This window comes from Rattus norvegicus, chromosome 3 (genome assembly GCF_021556685.1).
Source record: "Rattus norvegicus strain SHRSP/BbbUtx chromosome 3, alternate assembly SHRSP_T2T, whole genome shotgun sequence".
In the NCBI taxonomy this organism is placed as follows: Eukaryota; Metazoa; Chordata; class Mammalia; order Rodentia; family Muridae; genus Rattus; species Rattus norvegicus.
The window spans coordinates 37,482,818-37,495,717 of NC_141536.1; the positions used below are offsets into that span (position 1 = coordinate 37,482,818).

General features: G+C 38.9%; 1 long non-coding RNA gene across 1 annotated transcript; it reads right to left on the minus strand.

Moving 5' to 3' along the window:
• Positions 1-539: 539 nt before the first annotated feature.
• On the minus strand, positions 540-7,854 carry LOC108350373 (uncharacterized). Its single transcript, XR_015684941.1, has 3 exons — positions 7,549-7,854; positions 2,538-2,758; positions 540-647 (listed from the first exon to the last, which is right to left on the minus strand). It is a non-coding gene; the product is annotated as an uncharacterized LOC108350373 (long non-coding RNA).
• Positions 7,855-12,900: the final 5,046 nt, after the last annotated feature.

Genomic DNA, 12,900 nt, shown 5'->3' on the forward strand with positions numbered 1-12,900 from the left:
GTCACCAAACCCAGACACTATTGCAGATGCCAAGAAGTGTATGCTGACAGGAGCCTAATATAGCTGTCTCCTAAGAGAATCTGCTAGAGCTTGACAAATACAGAGGCAGATGCTCACAGCCCACCCTTGGACTGAGAGAACTGGGTCCCCAATGGAGGAGTTAGAGAAAGGACTGAAGGAACTGAAGTGGTTTGCAACCCCATAGGAAGAACAACAGTATCCACAAAACAGACCCCCCAGAACTCCCAGGGAGTAAACCACCAACCAAAGAGTACACGTGGAGAAACCCATGGCTCCAGCTGTATAGGTGGGCAGAGGATGGCCTTGTTGAGAATCAATGGGAGGAGAGACCAGTCTAGGGGAATGACAGGACAGGGAGGCAAGAGCGAGTCGATGGGTGGGAGCACCCTCATAGAAGCAGGGGAAGAGGTGACAGACTAGCGGGTTTCTAGAGAAGAAACCGGGAAAGGGGATAACATTTGAAATGTAAATAAAGAAAATATCCAATAAAAGAAAAGAATATATATAAAAGAAATTACCTGGTTGGTGCCCCAGTGTCTGGGAGATCTCAGGGGTCCGGGAGAGTTGGGACTGCTGATCCCACTAACAGCTTACTTTACACCTCAGCTTCTTCCACCTCGCTGGTCCTAGGCCCCCAAGACATGTGTGTGAGTGGACTGCTTACACTACCCCATCCAGGCCCCTCCCTCCATCTAATGCTGATGTTTAATCTATTTTCCCATCTCAGAGAGATTCAAGTGCCCCCCGTAGGAGAATTTTAATCCAGGAACATGGACGCAGTCAAGGGATTCCACCTTCTAGATCTGTGTGGTCTGGTTGATTTGCAGACGTGCCTCACACCTTTAATCACTCTAGCTGGAATACAACATACCATTAGTATACACCCTTAATCCCAATCAGTGAATGTACAGTTAGTTTGTAGAAGGAAGCCATGTTTGAAGGTGACTTCTAATTTAGGGGCAGACAAAGTGACTAATCGGAGTAAGATATGACAGAATGAATCAGGGATGGATATGCCAAATTTTTAGTAGAACTGAAAGGAGAGAGAGGCAACTTGTGAGAGAGAGGTAGAGAGAGGGGAGAGGGAGAAAGAGGGGAGAGGGGAGAGGGAGACAGAGGGGAGAGGGGAGAGAGGGGAGAGGGGAGAGGGGAGAGGGGAGGAAGAGGAAGTTTCACCAGGACAGAGGTTGCAGAAAGAACAAGCTAGACACAGTAAAGACAAGCCAGAGAAGAAGGAGCCAGAAGATTAGAACATAATGCCAACACTAGTTTGTTGCCAAGCATAGAAATTCAGTCAGAAGCCAAGAGAAGATGGATTGAATCAGTCAGCTTAGATAGGAGTTTGAGCCAGAAGAGTTGATTTGGGCCAGCCAACCTGAGTACGAAAAGAAGTAGAAAGGGTGAGATTATTCAGCAGTAAGCCTCTGAGACAACAATCACATCTGTTGAAAAAAAATTGACATCCTGACTTGGGCCTTCCCTGTTACTCGGTTTCTTTGCCTCTGTGGGTTGTAACACAGTCATCCTGTACTTTATGACTAATATCTCCGTGTAAATGAGTACATACAATGATTGTCTTTCTGAGTCTCTGTTAACTCACTCAGAATAATCTTATTTGTTTTATTTTTTCAAAAGAAGTAAAATATTTTCAAAGTAATCTTAAATTCAGGCTGCATTATCTAGAGTTTGGATCTTAAATGCAGTCAAGACCAGGTAGATGAATGAGGTGACAGAGATAGGGCAAATTAAAACACACCCAGGGCCAGGTTGGCAGAATACACTGTAATATGGACATTAAATAAGTACAATAAAATGTTACATAAAAATGCCATTTGCCATATTTTCTTCATGATGGGAGACCACACAGCATAATGATCCTTAGCAGGGAGGAAATGGAGTCAGAAGGGAATGCACTGAAATACATGCTATGTTATCTCCTTGCTATTTGAGCAAGGGCCAGTTATTACTTCTTTCATTAAGCTTGATTCTTATAACTAAATTATTTTGAAACTTCAACTTATTTTTAAACAAATATGAGAGTGGCAAAGCTCTTGCCTAGATTCCATGAGACCCTGAGGCTGAGTCTCAGCAATATATATGTACGTGTGCGTATTTGTACTTTTATTTTCCTAACTTTAAAGTCATCTTGTGATTGTGAATTGAAAATGTGGTTAGGATAGTTATCAAATGAATAAATGCAATTACATACGAGTTGTTAATCTTTTAAATTTATTTTCTAAAATTGCTACTAATTTTTTATTACTATTGCTTTTTTTATCAGTTAGTTTTCTTATTGTTGTGACCAAATACACAATGAAAGAAACTTAAGGGAGGAAGGAAGGGAGAAAGGGATGATTTGCTTTGGTTCATGGCTTGAAGAAATTCAGTCTATCATGCCAGAAAAATCATGGCAGCAGGAACATGTGGCAGTTGGTCACATTGGGTCTGATCAAAAGAGTTTTACAGAAACTTGATGTAAACTTCCATGATTCTGAAATTCTTGGATTTTTACATACCTGCAACTCATTGCTGTGATCAAACACCTGTTGAACTCAACTTTGGGTGGGTCAATTTCAGGTCTCTATTTGAATGGTGGGGAAGGCATGGTGGCAGGAAGCTGAGACAGGTTTCCAGGTAGGATCAGAGGTTCAGTCCATTATCATTAAGGGAGGAGCATGGCAGCATCACAGTATCCAGGCAGGCATGGTGCAGGAGGAGCTGAGTTCTACATCTTCACCTGAAGGAAGAAAGGAACAGACTGAGCATCCTCAGGCAGCTAGGAAGAGGGTCTCCAAGCCCACCCCACAGTGATACACTTCCTCCAACAAGGCCTCACCTTTTAATAATGCCACTCCCTGGGCCAAGCATATGCAAACCATCACAATATAAATTTATTAATTTGGGGTTTTGAGACATGGTCTCACTCTGTAGCCTCTGTTTGCTTTGAGATTCTAAAAGGCATTATATTATATTAGATTAGATTTGGGAAGTTTCTCCTGAGATTACTCAAATATAACTTTAACACAATAAGATTTACTAATTATATATACAATTTGATAAACTTTTAAATTATATACTCTTTATTTTTTAATTTTTTAAATTTATTTTTTTCCATTTTTATTAAATTGGGTATTTCTTATTTACATTTCAAATGTATTCACTTTTCCAGTTTCCTGTCCATCAGCCCCCTAACCCCTTCCCCTCACCTTCTATGTGGGTGTTCCTCTCCCCATCCACCCCCTTATACCCCCAACAATCCCCTAAACTGGGGGTCCAACCTTGGCAGGAAAAAGGGCTTCTTCCTCTTCCACTGTTGCCCCTCCTAGGCTATTCTCTGCTACCTATGCAGTTGGAGCCCAGGGTCAGTCTATGTATAGTCTTTGGGTAATGGTTTAGTCCCTAGAAGCTCTGGTTGGTTGGCATTATTGTTCTTATGGGGTGGCAAGCCCCTTCAGCTCTTTCAGTCTTTTCTCTAATTCTCCAACAGGGGTCCTATTCTCAGTTCAGTGGTTTGCTGCTAGCATTATTACTATTGTTTTTAACCAGTAGAGTTGATACAAGGTAAAATATCTTCTTTTATGTTTATTAGTGAAGATCTTTTTGAAATGTAAAACCTGTATTATGACATGTTGTTTTACATATAAAATATTTAAAATTACCAATCAAGAATTTTAATTTTTTGTTTCTTCATGGATATTATTTTTTTAAAAAAAATCCTCTCTAAAATATTATCAATGGACTTTGGCGTCAATATTGTGAAAGCAGTTGCCTATGAGTTTTCCCTGAGGAAGAGCCACTCCCAAAAGCATCATCACCAAATTGCTGTTATTAAACACCTGCTGTTTTAATAGAGCCCAATAAACCGTATCATTATCCTTACTTCTCCTGCATTGCAACTCATTGACTTGTGTGGTAGAACTTTTCCCAACCCAGTAATCTCTGCATTAAAACGAAGGGCAAGATTGAGGCATGTTTTTTAAAAGTTCCCATTTTTAAAAAAGAGTTTTTAAAATCTCTCTATATTTTACAAGATTTACCTATTGCTTTTATGGAATAGCACATTGTATTGCCTTTTAAAATTAAAATTGATGCCATACCTCAATGTCTAAGCCTTCACATGAAGCAAATGTAACATTTATCATTTCTAGTAATTATTTGTGAAACTATAACATGATAATCAAATTATTGTGATTATATATGTGAAGCAGAGTGTGTGTTGTTTCTTTTTTGTTTATTATGTTCGTTGATTTAGAGTACGGACTACCGTGCATTTTGTTTTATATTTCCATTGGTTTTTCATTTGTTTAATAGATATTGCTTAAATGAGGTAGGTAACACCTCTAATATTTTTCTTAAAACTTGGTGAAATCAATCTGTGGACACTGGTTTGAAGCAATTTCAAGGTTCCATAAATACTGTTTGTGGTCATCAGGCCTATTTTGTTGATAAATTCATCAAACAATATTGATAAATGCTGAGGTTAAAATAAAAGATAGGTTATGGTCTAACATCATCATCATCATCATCATCATCATCACATAACAGTATCATTTAAGAAAATAAAACAATGCTCTTATTCCAAATCCTTCAATATTCATACAATATGTTGAACCTTAAATTTTAGATCGAAGAAGCGGTGCACTGTCAAACGAGAATGTTCAAGAGACCTGTTTTTTTCACTAAATGAAATTATTATTAGCTATTGTTTAATTACAACTCTAGTCACATAATGGCATATAAAACAACAAAAATTGTGTTCTGTTCCTGAGCAAAAATTTTCCTTTGCTCTAGGCAGAAAGTGAACCAGCTCACCATCCCAGTACCATATTGGATTGGGGGGATCATGTGACCCTGGTGGATGGCTTGTATTTTCTGGGATAAAACCCAAAGATTTGCTTGTCTTCAGGCTTTAGAGTTTTAGGCAGATAGATTATTCCACAGAGAATAATAAAATCATGTCTATGACATCATTATGACCTATCTTTTGTGGACGAGGGGATAAAATTTATATCATTTAGTGTTTGTTAGTATTCATACAATGTCTTTGTATAAAATACTAATTGTCTGGAGACATGTAAGAAAATCCTCTTCCATCGTACTGATATGAGTATCAAACATCCTTTGAGTATGTTGCCGGTTCAATGTAAATAGCAGCAAGAATTTTCCTGAAAGAAGGTGGCTGAATCAAACTCAAAAGTATTCTGAAAGTGGAACGATTACTACCCACAAGGCCAGTGCAATAACAAACTCCTGATTTTTCTGTGTCTGTTTCTAGTCATTGTTTTTACTGGCATCAACATTTACCATGCTTGCTTTCTAGGGCACATTGTTGTGCTCTAAAAGATCTGAGCCAATGATTATTGTGGTCATATTACAAAGGATCTCTGTTATAAGGAGTAGTAGTTAGTAAAAGGGGTGTTATCCAAGGCAGAGGACTCATCACATTTTTGTCGGAGAGAAGAGAAAAGATTATCTATTTTTTAAAACAAGTCTATTTTTAAATAGTGTGATATTTAACACCTTTGCTAAGAGCAGTAATTTGTTGGGACTCACTTGAAACATTAGACATAACAGTTTCTTTCCTTGTCGAGATATGGTCCCACAAGACTCCAGGTAGCATGAAATGTAGGGCAATGATCAGCGTGCTCTGCTGATGTGTGGGGATCATCAAGTTCAATGCCTGGAGCACAGAAAATAGACAGCAGGAAGCTGAGGCTGGAGAAGCAGAGGTGGGTAAGGAGGCAGATAAGCAGGGAGATGGTGTTTTGGATGATGTTTAGAGGGTCTATTAAAGGAATGAGCATGAATACAAAGAGACCACTAAAGAGCCTGCCCTAGGCATCCCAAGGATAGACTAGACTAGAGCAATTCACCACAACAGTGAAAAAGTATGAAGGTAGAATCATTACAAATTACCGAAAGTGGAAAAGTGTCTCATGACCCAATACTAAAAAACAACCACTATAATAATTTCCATTTACATATATTGATATTATTTGTATTGTCGTGGGTATAATTATCATTTATTTTATAATAATAGAACATAGGAAAAACTATGAAGTAAGTAGTTTTTCTTTATACAGTTTAGATTTTTTTTTGATATAGCTCGTATTCAACATTTAGTCTTTGCTTTCCCTTCCCTATGTCCTTTAGAGCCATCTACTTCCTCCAGGTCTGACTTCTAACTCCTTTATTTCTTTTACCATCAACAAGGCATCTTTCCAGATATAGCAGTGGGATAAATAATGCACCTTCAAAAGTATCTGCGTCCTACTCTCTGAAACACATTAGCAAATAATCTTACACAGCAACATGGATTGTAACGATTACTTAGGAGCTGGAGATTTCCCTGTATAACATAATTGGCTCAATGTAACCGCAAAAAGCAAAGATAGAACAGAGTACATGAAGATGAGAATTGTGTAAGTATGAGGTAGATTTGAGTATGCCACAATATTCTTTTGGCAGATACGGAAAGTGGCATGAATCAAGGATTTCAGGTTGTCTCTTTAATTTGCACATGCAGGTGAGTTGATTCTCTCCTAGAACTCCAGGAGGAACATAGTCTTGTCAACAGCCCAGTATTAGCACATGATACCCTACTTGGGAATAAGACCTACAGGACTGTAAGGTAAAGTTTTTAGTGCTTTAAGCCACACATTTAGGCTAACTCATACTAGCAACAGTAAGGAACTATGACAATTCTTTATTGTAAAGAATCTTACGGATTTACTCTTAAATGGGTAATTTAATTAACAAATTTTAATGTATTCTTTTTTCTTAACTCAAGAGTTAAGTTTTATGTTGTAGTTTCAGGAACCAATCTGGTGAAAGAGATGTCTGAAACTGGTTGCAGACAGGTACGCGGCATGTGTACGAGGGGGGGAGAGAAAAAAACACGTTTTGAAGGTCTTCACATTTACCAGGCTGTCCAACATCTCATTCCCATCTATAAGCATAGAGTCATGCTCATTCAAACCAGCTGAGAGCAAGTTTTGTATGAGAAATACTTTTGAGTCCATAAAGATTTTTTTAAGTCTTACATGAGTGTGCATGTGTGAATACCGTAGATCACATTTCACATACCCTGATTTACTCGTTTTCATTTTTCCAGGGGATTGTGCATTCCCGTGCTTTTGAATTATGATCTCTCACAATGGAAATTTCCTATGAATAACGTCAGACGCTGAAAGTGAGAGAGCCGGGGGGTAGAAGATGAGATGATATTTTCTACTGGCTGCTGGGGCCCAGGAGTTGAATAGATGAAAGAAATAGAGGGACTGAAAGATCTTGGGTATCATTTGACGCTTGCATTGTTTTGAGGTTCTCAAAACCAGCAGCATTCTTTTATCTTCTAAGTCACACGTGATACAAATGTCAAATGGGGAGACTTTCATCACAGTATCAAGGGAGTCTCTAAACCAAACCATGAGAACAAGTCATCTAGGAACATGTGAAGAGAGAAATGATCTCTTAAGAACCTCAGGTTTCTTGGGTACAAATTGGCATTGAAAAATTGTTCCTTACCTGGGAAGTAGCCAGCTCAGGCATAGGTGAAGAAGCCTGCTTCTCTAATGTCCTGTCCTAAGTGGATGCTTGTGGCCACTCTGAATATCTGAGGCTTCCTGGTGCTCTTCCAGGACTCCCTCACAGTGTAGTACTGTGATCCCCTTTGAATATTTCAAGGACTGGAAAAGTGGGTCTGGCAGCGCATCAGGGAGAAGGTGGTGACAGAGGCTTGGATCAGATGACTCTGGAAATGATTACCGAAGACGGCAGGTAGCTTACACGTGAACAGCGGTGAACATATGTGATCTGCTTGATAGTCACAGCGATGCTGAAAGAGAAATGGAACACACATTACCAAGCTCATTTTGTAACCTTGGGAACGATGCCTAAGAGTTCTAAAATTACTTATCTCAGATTCCAGACTTCATAATTTGTAAAGCCAAAGTACATTTGTGCTTTGGACTGATATCTTATCCAAAGCTGAATCCAGCACACCCCGAACTTGTCCTAATGCTTAAAGTCTAAGAATTTTCAGTTCCGGAAGAAATATAAATGAAAAATCCTGTGTTCTACCTCATATGCCCTGATACAGAGTTTGACATCTTGCGTTTGAATTAAGTTGCCCAGGGAATTCTGCTGCGTGCTGAATGAAGTCTCTTGCTTTTCAAAATACGATTTGTGGTGACTGGGTACCGGCATTACCTGAGACCTTGTGTGAATGGAGAGAGCCATGTCAAATCTGAGGTCTTTTGGTCAGAACCCACAACTCATGAAGATTCTCAGGAGGTTCCAGGCCCTTAAGGACTATAGATACAAACTTTGGCATTAAACACTGATAAAACGCCCCTACAAGTGGAGGGAGAAACAGTTGGAATGTTATAGAGCTGACAAATGGGTTTTTTTTTTTCTCAGCAGAATTTGTTATATTTTTACTTTTCTGTGAATGAGGGTCAGGGCCAGCACTGAGTTAGAAGACTCACTTAGTCTTTGACGGTGTCACTACCTACGGAAAAATTTGTTCCACTCCGCAGTCTGCTAAAGAAGTGAAGCCCATCAGATAGGGAAAGTAGCTATCTTGTTATCGCTGCTTTCAGTCTGCCGTACAAAACTGAACCCCGAGATAATCCTGATCAGCATTAAGAACCGAAATTTGAGGAAGGAGAATTTGAGCAAGTGGAAAATGCTAGAAAGTGGATCCCAAGGAGGAACTGAAGCTATCAACACAGGGTTACAGCTCTTGTTTCTGGAAACTCTCTTTCCAGTACAGTACATCCTCCTATATAGAAGGATGCTTATCAAGGGAATCCCCAAGGGAAGCTTCCTGATAAGTAACCTTCACTCATTCTGAAAAATCCTCATTCCTATTAACATTTTTTCTCTGTTTAAGGAAATCAGAGTGCTTAGTGTATGAGGATATTCCAGATTTTAATTCTGAACTTTTTCTGTTATATAGTCTATATATGACAAGTCACTGGAAAAGAGGTATGTGAAGTTACCTCTAGACTCACGTGACTAGATGTGTGCTTGTCTGATGAGTTTATTTATGATAAAAGGCGTATAAAGGTCCATAGGTCTGAAGTCTATACAGAAAATAGGGCAGGGAGGGATTTAGAAAACTTTCAAGTTGATGAAAAATGTTGATTTAAGCATCTTAATTTTTCTGTACAGATACATATATGTGTTTACTTACTTTTGAAACTTTCTGAATTATAGATGAATTAAGTAATCATATTTCTCAAATGATTACATGCTTTGTATCTAGTTTTTTTAAAAAATTGGATTTTTGAGGTTTTCTATATTTAATCTTAGAAATCTGGGATGGAAGAGGATGTTTTAAATCTACTTTGAGGCAAAGGGATTCCTCACAAAGCAATCAGACTCCAGGAAGGCATTAGCACACCTTTGAAAAGTGAAGGCAGACAGTATTAAACTTTTAAAAGCTTTCTTTGAAGGAATGTGGAGTTGGTTAATATCATTTTAGTGAGGTGAGAGGAAAGGAATTGTATTACATTATTTATTCTTGAATCTTTGAAGGCAGGTTTTTTTTCCTTGGCTGGTTCATTTTAGTGTTAATGAGCATTAAGCTCATATATCAAAGAGAGAATAATAAACCTTTAAATGTCAGTCCAAAGGAGGTCTTTATTTTTCTACTTGCGGCTGAGAAGCACTGAGGATAATTTAAGACATGCAGACTTGAAAATCTACCTGAAAATGTGTAAAGAGAAAACATAAATAAAGGAAGAAATTGCAGAGCATGTTTTAAAATAAAAGATTTTAGTCATATATGGAACACACAGAGGGGAAAATTAAAATACTCTGAAGGATTGACAACATGGAATTAGAAATGTGGTAAAAAATGTTAGAAATATAGCTTATTCTACTCATCTTTGAAGTAATAAAAGTGAGCATTTAGTTTCTGACTCTATTGAAATCTATAATAATGTGCTAATTGATGGTTTAAAAAGCAAAAAACAGTTAGTTTGCATTTAATATATAATTAGTAAAGAAAGCAAATACTGAAGAGTTATTCTGGCCCCAATGAAGAACTAAATTGCTCTAGAGGTCTGATGCCCTAACAGTGCTGAATTTGGTTAGAGTTTAAAGCAGAGTAAAATATTCTTTTTGAAGACACCAAAAGCAGATATGTCTGAATGAATTGTCCCATGTGTCAACTGAAAAGAAGCGATCTGCTTCAGAAAAACCCTTCAAATTGGGCGATTCAATACATTCTCCAAGAGGGAAAAGTTCTGATTCTAGAATAGAGCACAGACATGAGCATAAAGGACTTCCCGGTATCCTGAGTGCAAACTAGGCTGGCTCCAAACACCCATCCAGGGAGAAAGCTGCCACATGCACAAAGAAACAGAAGTGAGAGCTGCTTACTTTCTCAGCACAGTTATTACTCTGCTTCTGTGAGAACTCTCAGCAGGTCTCTCTGTTCTCTCTATTCTACATCAGATCAGTTTCTCAGAGAAATATTCTTGATGTTTATATTGTACATAACTTTAAACAATAAACAGAAAAGAACAAAAGGTCCACGAACTGCAATGCAGCGTTTTCTGGGAGACACATCCAAATAAAAACATACCTATGCAGTTGCACATATCTGAGAACTGCCATCACAGCTCTGAGGACCATGACAGTCCCCCTACTAAAACAACTGTCACTTGGGTGAGTTTTTTTCTTTTAAAACTGCAGCACGTTAAAGTCTGTTAGGGTTTAGAGTTTCCTTTGTGAAAGTAAAAATCTTAGATTGGTAACCATCTGTGTCACATTGAACTAGTTTTTAAGATTTACTTTTATTGTTTTTAATTATGCTTATGTGTGATTTGGAGGGAAGAGAGATTTTGTGCGCGTGAGTGTAGCTGCTTGCAGAAGTCAGAGTCATCAGGTCCCCCTGGAATTGCTGTTACCGGCAGTTGTCAGCCTGCAAGTTGGGCCTCAGCTAGGGCAGTGCACACTCTGTACAATGTACACCAGTGTCTGCCAAGAAGAGAATAGAAAGAAACAAAGGCCAACACTCAGCCACCCAAAGAAATATTCATCTGAATAGTTTTCAGCTGAAACTATTCATCAAAGCAAGAATTGGGGGTAGTTTATTCAACCTTTAACCTATATCAGATCATTCTGCTTCTGTGTGGAATTTGCATAGACTGCCTGTGTGTATGTCACAAGGACTAAGACCAATGATCTTTGAAGATTATAGATACATTTTCATCTCAAAAGAGGTTTTTGTTTTGTTTTGTAAATTTGGTGATGTTCCAGACATGCCCCCCTCTCCTCTCCACTCTCAAAAGCAACTTGATTTAAAGACTAAAATTAGGCTTTGAAAAGACAAGTATTTACTATTTTGTCTTCATGTTTCTGTTGCTGTGACTAAACGCCAAGACCTCGGAAACTCTTATTAAGGAAGACATTTAATTGGGGCTGGAGTGCAGTTTCAGAAGTTTAGTCAGTTATCATCTTGACAGGAAACATGGTGGCCTGCAGGCAGACATGGTTCTTGAAAAGGAGTTGAGAGTTCTACATTCATATTGGCAAGCAGCGAAAGGAGACTAACTTGAGATTCTGAGACCTTAACACTGGCCCCCAGAGTGACATACTACCTCCATGAGGCATGGCCACACCTCTTAGTGATGCCTATCCTATGGGCAGAGCATACAAACACATGAGTCTATGGGGGGAGCATTCCTATTTGAACCACCACATACCTCACAGTGATAAATATAATGCGATCCAAATCCAGATAATATTTTTGACAAAAATTGTTTTTGTATAACATATTTTTTCTTTTCGCTTGGATAAACGAGAATATGTCACACTGTAAAAAATGTCGATGGGTAAATGAACCACATTTTCTCTATCCATTCTTCTGTCGTAGGATACCTGGGTTGTTTCCAGCTTCTGGCTACCACAAATAAGGCTACCATGAACTTAGTGGAACATGTGCCCCTGTGGCATGGCGGGGCATCTTTTGGGTATATTCTCAAGAGCCATAGAAAATGTGCTTCACTTACACAATGGAATACTACTCAGCTATTAAGAATGAGGATATCCTGAGTTTTGCAGGCAAAGGATGGAACTAGAAAATATTATTCTGAGTGAGGGAACTCAGACCCAAAAGGACATGCATGGTATGTTCTCACTAATAAGTGAGTATTAGCAAAAAAAAAAAAAAAAGTACAGAATACCCAAGATACAGTTCACAGAACTCACAAAGGTCAACAAGCTGAAGGGCTCAAGTGAAGATGCCTCAGTCCCACTTGGGAGGGGGAAGAAAGCAAAGAGGAAGGGAAGGAGAAACAGGGGAAGGATAGGGAATGGGGGTGGAGGGAGAGGGGAACAAGATCTAGTGTTGGCTGTAGGAAAAGGACTGAAGCCATGAAGGCCACAGAAAGAATGGAAACAAGCAATCTCAGGAGGAAGGAGGTTGGGAGAAAGCTCTAGAATGTACCAGAGACCTGGGAAGTGAGAGACCCTCAGGACTCAAAGGACAGGGTGACCCTAGATGAAAGGCCCTACAGTGGGAAGAGGGAACTTATTGAAATCACCTCTAGCAGAAAGATAGATCATCAAGTAAGGGATGGTGTTGCTATCCCACAGTCAAAGCTCTGAACCATAATTCCTCCTGTCTAAAAGAAATACAGGGATGGAAATGGAGAATAGTCTGAGGAAAAGAAAGTCCAGTGACAGGCTCAAAGTGGGATCCAGCTTAAGGGGAGGCGCCAAGACCTGACATTACTGAGGCTATGGAATGTTCACAAAAAGGGACTTATTATGACTGTCCTCCAAAAGACCCAACAATCAGCTGAAAGAGTCAGATGCAGATATGTGCACCCCACCAATGATCAGAAGCTGCTGACTTGTCTG